Raw genomic sequence first — 9,148 nt, forward strand, 5'->3', positions numbered from 1 at the left:
TTCTGTCCGGTCTTTTAGATTGGCCTCTATTTTCCGTAGTTTTTCTTCTAATTCTCTGCGCTTTCGAGCCTCCCTTCTTAGATCTTGTTCAGTTTCTTTCTGCTTCTTTATGTCCTCTTCGAGTTGTTTCAGTCGGTTTTGTTGTGCCCGGACTGCTTCTAAAATTTCCGAGCTCTTTTCCCTTTCGAAATTTTGTGGATCTTTGTTTGGGAGTGATGTCTTTGGGCAATTCTGTTTGTTTCCTCCTGGAGTGCGTAGTGATAGAGGGCTGTCCGGTCGTTCTCCGGTGTCAACTTCGTCCTCTTGTTCTGATGCAGCGTGGTCATTGTTGAGAGGGTCGTCCGCCATGGTAAAGGGATGACTTCCAGGTCCCCGGCAACGGCGCCAATGTTCCGAGGGTTAGCTGAAACGTGTAGCTCGGTCGCCTTGGAGAAGCCCGAGGTGGGGGAACTGATGACCCGAGCTTTGATATGCAGAGTGGTTGGGGGTTGTACCTGCAATGACACTCTGATGCTTAAGTTAGCATGGGTCCAAGCAGATATGTGTAGAATGTGGAATGTATGCCATACCTGGGTGCTCCAGTGTATTTATAGTAGTTGGCTGTGATCTTCCCTGGATAAGATATTCTTATCTTATCTTATCTTTTGGGAGTTTTATCTCTATCTTTGTGGAACCGCCTTTCCTAGGCCTTTTCGGCCTTTAAGTTTTGGGCTGCGTTCCTTTTGATGGGCCTTCTTAGCTTTATTGTCCGAGGTCCGACCTCAGGCGTGGGCCTTGGGACGAGGTCGGACCTTTCATGGATTTTGCCGAGTTGGAGGAGCCCGGTCAGGGTATGAACAGATGTGTTTGTCCAATTCTCAATTTTCAGTCAATACATTTTTTTCTTCACCAAAGATTTTCTTTTTCATCATACTTAAATGATGCAATACTCACTAGCCTAAACTAATTATAGATCAAATTAGTAACATTCATAGTCTTTCACTTAGGAAAGTGTTGTGCTAAAGATTAAGAACAAAGAAGAATTCACTAAAATCAAAATTGGTTAATAATAGTAGATTGATAGGGTACGGCTAATTGAGTAAGTGGTTCATATAAAACAATAGCTTCAATCATATAAATGTATACATCACGAAATATTGAACATCAAGAATAAACAAGTCAAAGATTACAATTACAGAGAGAATAATACAGAAGAATAAAATAATGATTAAAGGTGTGTAACCACACATTAAAAACTTAAATTTCACTAGATTGTGTGTTCTAGCTCTAATATGTGTTCCATAATCCTTATTCAAGCAAACTCAATAAAAAGCTTTAACTCAAATTAATGGGATTCCCTAAAGAATTTTCTTAAGAACTTATTATTCTAACCAAGTAACCTAAAAATTTTAAAATAAAAATAATTAATAATAAATATAAAAGACATAATAATAATAAAAATAAAATATGCAAGTGTTAAGAAGAAATTTGTTTACAACCCATTATGCTAATCTATACCCCCACATTTGAATTTTAACAGTTAACTATGCACTTATTACGATTAGGGGGCCAATGTAAGCTCTACAAATCTCCACTTTCAGCTAGTGGATCCTCAAGCAACTGAAACTGGTGTGCATCTATGTCCATCATCTGGCTTTCATCCTCAACTTTTTGTTTTCCCTTTTTTATCACTCATCCATGGTAAGGTGTCTTCATTATACTCTTCAAATTCTTCCATACTTAAGCTCTTGTCAAAACTCAAATTCTCATAAGTTTCATCATGGATCTCTACAACAACATCATTAATTATGTCACACCTACGTATTAAAGGCTCCTCCGATGGATATTTCATTACCGCGTTCAAGTTAAACTTCACTACTCTGTCACTAACTTCAAAAGAATAGGTGCCAGAAAAAGCGTCTAGCTTAAATTTTAAAGTTTTCAGTCTATATTTTCCAAGCAAGATGGAGGATGGTGTTTTGAAATTATTAGGTGACATCTCCAAGATGTAGAAGTTCACCAAAAAAATTAAATCCTTAATACTCAACAAAACATCTTGCACAATACCAACAATCGAGATGATGCTCTTGTCCGCCAACCCAAATCTAGTGGCCGACCTCTTCAAAGGTGAAAAATCATCTAACCTATCATAAATTGAGAGTGGCATAATACTCACACATACTCCCAAATCATACATACATTCCATTAATTGAACACCACCAATCATGCAAGACACCAAGAAGGACCCAGATCACCATACTTCTCCAGAATAATACCCATCAATGAAGAAATAGAACTACCTAAAGGGATGGTTTCTAACTCACTAAACCTTTTCTTATGTGCACAAGTCCCTAAGAAATTTAGCATACTTGAGCACTTGTTGAATAACATCGAAAAGAGGAATAGTTACCTCTACCTTCTTAAAAGTTTGAAATATGTTGAGGTCTAGCTCCAAATTCTTCTTATCTTTCTTGACCACCATTGGGAAGGAAATAGGAATTAGTTCTTCCATGATGGTCTTTCTCTTAGTTTTCTTAAGCTTCACATTCTTCTCTTATTTCCTTGCAACTTTTTCCTCCTCATCATCCATAATGTCTTTCACCTAAACAACTTCTTCTTTGTAGACATTCTCCTTGCCAAGTGTAGTTTTGGGGGCGATCTTTTCAAGTGTGGTACCAGATCTCAAGGTAATAGAATAAGGTCACCTTTTGGATTTGGAAGTGGTTGTGAAGGAATGCCACTTATACTTGAGGGTTGGGAGGTGCTTGGGTTATTGTTTGAAGGTGATAAGGACAATCTTGCTAAAGCGTCAACTATTGTCACTATATAGGTATTTTTCCTCCTTTAGAATTCTCTTTGTTCTCGGAGGTATTCCTCTTGCTTTTGGAGGAATGGGTGGAGAGCTTCTTCTATGGAAGATTGGCTTGAAGAAGTGGATTGATTGTTTTGATTCGGTTGCATAAGGTGAGGTGGTTAGTATATTTGTTGATTTTGAGGTTGGGATTCTTGGTTTTGATGATGATAGGTGGGGTTAGGTGGGATTGTTGATTTTGGTGTGGTTGGTCATGGTAGGTTTGGTTTTAGTAAGCTTGGATTTGTTGGGGTTGGTTCCACCTTTGGTTGGATTTGTCTCTCCATCCTTAGTTATAATTATTCCTATTTTGATAGGGGCCTTGATTGCTAAGATGGTTAGTTGACCTTGTTTAGAAAAGGTTGGCCACCACTAGAGTGTTGTCTTCTTGAATTTGAGGACATTCATTGCAAACACAAATGCCACATACTCTAGGTGGTCCTTCAAGTTGGAGTGGTTGTGACGAGTCTTGAAGCTTAGGAGGTGCTTGTTGATCTTAGTGAATTTTTCTAAGTAAGCTTGTCATTCTCCAAGAGTCTTGGTCAAGGCAGAATTTTCGGTTGAGGACACTTCAACAATATTCCTTGGTTGAGTAGTCCTTGCCTTGAGGTGTTGTATTGGGTCTGCCAAGTCCGAGATTACTTGGCATACCTCCTCTGGTATTTTGTGTTTCACAAGTGATCCACTACTAGAAGCATCAATAATAGTTTTGTCTTGCAGATGTAGGCCTTCCTAAAAGTTGTTCATGAGAAACAAATCTTAGATTTGATGGTAAAGACACGAGGCACACAATTTTTTGAAACGCTCCCAATACTCATAGAGTGTCTGTCCATCATGTTGCATGATGTTAGAGATCTCCTTCCTTATGCGGTTGGTCTTTTGTGGTGATAAGACCTTCTCCAAGAATTCCTTTCTTAACAAATCCAATTAGTGACTACCTCATCGAGTATTGTGTAAAACCATTCCTTCGATTTTTCTTTAGAGATAAAGGAAAAGCAAATACCATAATTGTAATTTCATCTGAACCATTTCTTCGGGTGGTTGATGTAAACTCTAAAAAATTAGCGAATAATTAGCCAATAAATTAAATTTTAATAAGAAAAATTTAAAAATGTAAATCTAATATTAAAATAGGATAGAGCTCATTAAAACTAGAATTTTGACACTAATTATAAAAAATTTGGCCCAAGATTGGGCTGGACAGACTGACCCGATTGAACCAAACCCAAAATGAGCCCAAGGCCCAATTGAACCCAACCCATTAAAGAGACACAGCTCCTTTTCCCTTCTTCTTCATCATTTACGCTGGGAAACTTTCATGGAAGGAGGAGAACAAGAATAAAAACCTAACCCTCACTTCAACTTCTAATCCACGTAACATTGTAAGGTAAGGAAGCCACATTTTCAGCTCCGATTGACGATCCGTTTGCGGTCACGCGACCGTAGCGTCGAGCTCTACAAACCCCATAACATTGTAAGGTAAGGAAGCCACATTTTCTTCCTCAATTTCTTCATTTCCAGTTCTGAATTTATTGGGCTTTGGTGTTGAGATTTTGTATAATTTCGGTGTTTATGATCGAATTAACTTGGTGTACTTGTCGAGTCTTGTCCCAATTTTCCGTTAGTAAGGTGAGAATCCTAAAAACTTAACTAATTCATTGATTAAGTATTTTTGGGTATTGAATTTTAGGTATATATATATATATATATATGTTAGGTGTGTATGTATGTATGATATGAAATCCTTGGAGCCATTGGAAGCTTGATTGAGATCTTGGTTGGTGATAGAGCTGATTTTCGGTGTTGAGGGTTTGCCTTTGCCTAAGTGGGTTGTCTCGGGAAATACTATTGAGATCTTGGTTGGTGATAGAGCTGATTTTCGGTGTTGAGGGTTTGCCTTTGCCTAAGTGGGTTGTCTCGGGAAATACATGAAAATCGGCCAAGGTATGGTTTAGGTTTCGCGTATTTAATATATAATGTTCTGCGAAAACTTAGGCTAGATGACCGTAGGATAAGAATGAATATATGAGGGTGTAAATTGTTTAGTGCCTTGTTGATAACTGTGAACCAAGTTGAGTATGGATTTGTTATTTAATATTGAGAATGGAAATTTGAATGTTAAATGATGATTTAATGATGGTTGATAAAATGAGATTAATGAATGTGTATAGATGATGAATTGTTGAAGGTCTTCATGATATAGTTGTGGAATTATGCATGAGAATTATTTAGAATTGAGGTATGATGGATGATGGAAAGATGTAGAGTTGTATTGTGGTGGTATTGCATATGCTGTCACTAATTCTGTGATGATCGGAATTGCATGGAACTAAGTCCTGGTTAAACTTTGGAATATTTGGAACTGAACTGGAGAATTTGGGATCTTTTCGTTAAATATATGATTTATGGTGAATTTTCAAATTGTAGTCGTGGAATCTGATTTTACTGCAGAATTTTTAGAACAGCAGTAACTTGTTGACTCTGCTGCGAATGTTTCAAAATGAATTTTGAAATGAAATCAATTTTAAATAAAGCTTTAGTCCTATTATTTTAATGTCGTAAAATTTCAGAATGGTTAGACCTATGGTTTTAAAGATATGAATTTTTGAAATACAATGCGTTATGCAATAAAAGACAGATTCTATTTTCTTACATCAGCAACTTTGAGAGTTTATAACTTATGATTATGGATGGATATCCAAATGCAATCAATTGTAGGTGAAAATTAGTTATATTTAGAATATGTTACTTAAATTCCAGGGTTGTCCATGTTTTAATGAGTGAGTTATGGAACTTGGAAGAGGAAATGTTCATTGGCTTTTAAAATAGAATTCTGCAGAAAGTTACTCAAATTCCAAGTTACATAACTCCTTCATTAAAAATGGTTTTGACTTGAAACCAAGTGGAAATGAAACCTGGGTATGTTAAGTTTAACCATATTAATTTTGAAGGCTATTGGATTTAATTTTAATTTTATATGAAATTTTAGATATCGTATGCTGCTGCTGTTTTCTGGTTTCTAAGCACTGTAGAGCAGTCAGCATTTCTCCTCTGTCTCTGAGGCTAGTTGAATTAGAAAATTGTGATTTTTGGTTTTGTTAGAAAGCTTATTCCAAACTAAATATCTGGACATAAAGTTTGCCTAATTCTGAGTTCATTTGTTATATTAAAAACAAAAAAGGAAATAGAGTATTGAGGATGTATTACTGATAGTCATGGGTCTAAAAAGTCAAAGATTAATCTTCATGTTATGTGATTGATTTAATGTTAGAATTGGGTTGATTTTAAAATTATTCGATACTAAAAAGGTTGAGAAGAGTTTGATAAATGGTTTGGTCAGGACCCAGAAAGGGTAAACGTGATAAATTATAAGAGAATGATGTGAAAGCTAAATGAATACATGTTACTATGGTTATAAAGAATGAATGTAAGGAAATGATGAGATTTGGGAATGACTGTGTGTGGCCGAAATGGTTGATATGGCAAGTTGAGTACGAAAGTTTCCCCTCTTGTTGTAATGCAGATGTGGGGAAGGTGGAAAGGCACTCTCCTTCGTATTGTTTTCCCCATATTCTTCTCTAGTTGCAAGGTGGAAAGGCACACTCCTTCGATGTAGAAACGCACTCTCCTTTGTGAAACCTCTAGGAGAAGGTGGAAAGGCACTCTCCTTCGTTTATGATCCTCCTGAAGATGCATAACCTAGAGACCAATGTCTGGGTTAGCTACCAGATGTGTCAGGCTCTGGAAAAATAACCGACACGTGAGCTCACGGCCAGTAGGATAGACATTCATCATATGCATATGTGTGCTTTGTTTGCTATGCCTTAATTAGGAATGCTTAATTGATTATATTCTGCTAATTGTTGTAATTGTTACTTGAACTACTTGTTTTCTACCTGTGCTTGCCTTGTCTGTTTATTTTGTCTATGTAAATCATCAGAGATGGAGGTACGAAGGAAAGGTGGACAGGTTTAGAGTTAAGGTTAAAGTTTAAGCTAGGTTTAGACTTTCCTAGAAGACCACCCCTCTTTATAACTTCTATTTAGAAATTTAAGCTTTATAATTTGAGAGTCGGCGTTCTAGGATTGCCTTTGGCATTCCCAGGACCTTATATATTATATGCGCGGCACCTTTACCATGCTGAGAACCTTCGGTTCTCATCCCATACTGTGTTGTTGTTTTTCATATGCAGGTCAGAAGGCTCCTCAGTAGGCATATCGATTCCTGAAGCGGAGTGGTTCTTGGAATATTTGGGTTTATCAGCTTGTGTATATATGTACGTAGTTACTTAGCTTTCTCTCCAAGAAACTTGATTATTTTGTTCCTCATAGAGGTTACAGGAGAGTTAGGGCCTTAATTCTGTATTTTGGGTTTTTGGGACACTTATGTATATATATGTAAATATTCTTCGGCCAACATTGGCTTCGTAGGCTGAGTCAGAAGCTAGTTTCATTGTATTCTTGGCTCTCTTTTCACTATTTCACTTATTTATTTAAACCCTTTAGGTTTCCTTACTCTTGGAGGTTGTAATACCTTACTATATCAGTCTTATGACTTAGGCAAAAGATTAAGTATGGTAGAGTGTTACAGTTGAGCTTGCCACATGAAAATTTAAGTGCTTAATTGGATCCTCTCTCGCTAAACCATGCTACCTAGGGAGCAAATTGATCAACCCGAACTTAAGCTAAAAATTATCGTCTAAATCAGGATAGCGCACTTGTAATGATTGGAGAGTAATATTCGTAGTTCCCATATCCTTGAGAGTGATTCATCTAGGTGCGGTCATTTCTTCGTCACCTATATCTAAGGGTGTTCACATGTTAAGTTAGTTCGGATTTGGGATAAAATGAGAACTGATCCAATTAAATTATAATTGGTTCAGTGATGAATGACAAAAAGCATAGATTTGGATTTTCACACTAAAAATAGGATTGACGTTGCAAGTATTGTCCAAACACAACCATTGATCATCAATCAAATTATAATCCTAAAGATGTCACAAATTAAAGCAAATATAAACCGAGACTATTTAGACTCCCGGGTCGTTCTCCCTAGGAACTAGTGCCAACAAGTGTATAAAATTTTGGTTGTGAGAAGCAAAGGGGTGTTTTCGATGATTGAAAGCAAATAATATAAAGGAATTAAAGACCAAGACAAAATTGCAATTAAAAAACTAATAAAGGAATAAAAGAACTATGTATGTAATATGGACAAGTAATGCTATAAAGTGATTCAAAAATGGTTCAAAACATAAATGAAACATTGACCTAGGATGAGTTATGGAATCCCTTCCTTACCATAACCGCAACTATGATAATTATGATGGATTAATCTCACTAAGTCAACCCTTAACATCGAAGGATAAGTCAAGCGAGCATAATTGTTATTAATCCACAAATCCTATCTAACTTACTAATTACCTTAGTAAGAAACTAGCGTTAGTGGAAACAATAACAACCAACAACCCAAGAATTATCACTAAATGTTTGACATTATAGCTCCAGTAATCCAAGAACTCATTTTTCCCAAGCCAAGGGGTGGAAATCTACCCGATAGCTAGGGTTGACATTTCATCAAACATCTAGTATGCATATTGGTGCACGAAATTGCAATCACACTTTTGCAATCCCGCACAACTAACCAGCAAGTGTACTGGGTCGTCCAAGTAATACCTTGCATGAGCAAGGGTCGATCCCACAGAGATTGTCGGCTTGAAGCAAGCTATGGTTATCTTGTAAATCTTAGTCAGGATATCAGAAATTATCAGGATTGATTGTGAAAAGCAAAAGAACATGAAATGATTACTTGTTTTGCAGTAATGGAGAATAGGTTGAGGTTTGGAGATGCTCCATCTTCTGAATCTCTGCTTTCCTACTGTCTTCTTCTTCAAACACGCAAGTCTCCTTCCATGGCAAGCTGTATGTAGGGTTTCACCGTTGTCAATGGCTACCTCCCATCCTCTCAGTGAAAGCGATTGCATATGCTCTGTCACAGCATAGCGGAATTCATCTGTCGGTTCTCAATCAGGCCGGAATAGAATCCAGTGATTCTTTTACGTCTGTCACTAACGCCCCGCCCTCAGGAGTTTGAAGCACGTCACAGTCATTCAATCATTGAATCCTACTCAGAATACCACAGACAAGGTTTAGACCTTCCGGATTCTCTTGAATGCCGCCATCAATTCTAGCTTATACCACGAAGATTCCGGTTAAAGAACCCAAGAGATAACTACTTAATCTAAGATAGAACGGAAGTGGTTGTCAAGCACGCGTTCATGGTTGAGAATGATGATGATTGTCACAGATCATCACATTCATC

This window comes from Arachis duranensis, chromosome 6, assembly GCF_000817695.3.
Source record: "Arachis duranensis cultivar V14167 chromosome 6, aradu.V14167.gnm2.J7QH, whole genome shotgun sequence".
NCBI lineage: Eukaryota > Viridiplantae > Streptophyta > Magnoliopsida > Fabales > Fabaceae > Arachis > Arachis duranensis.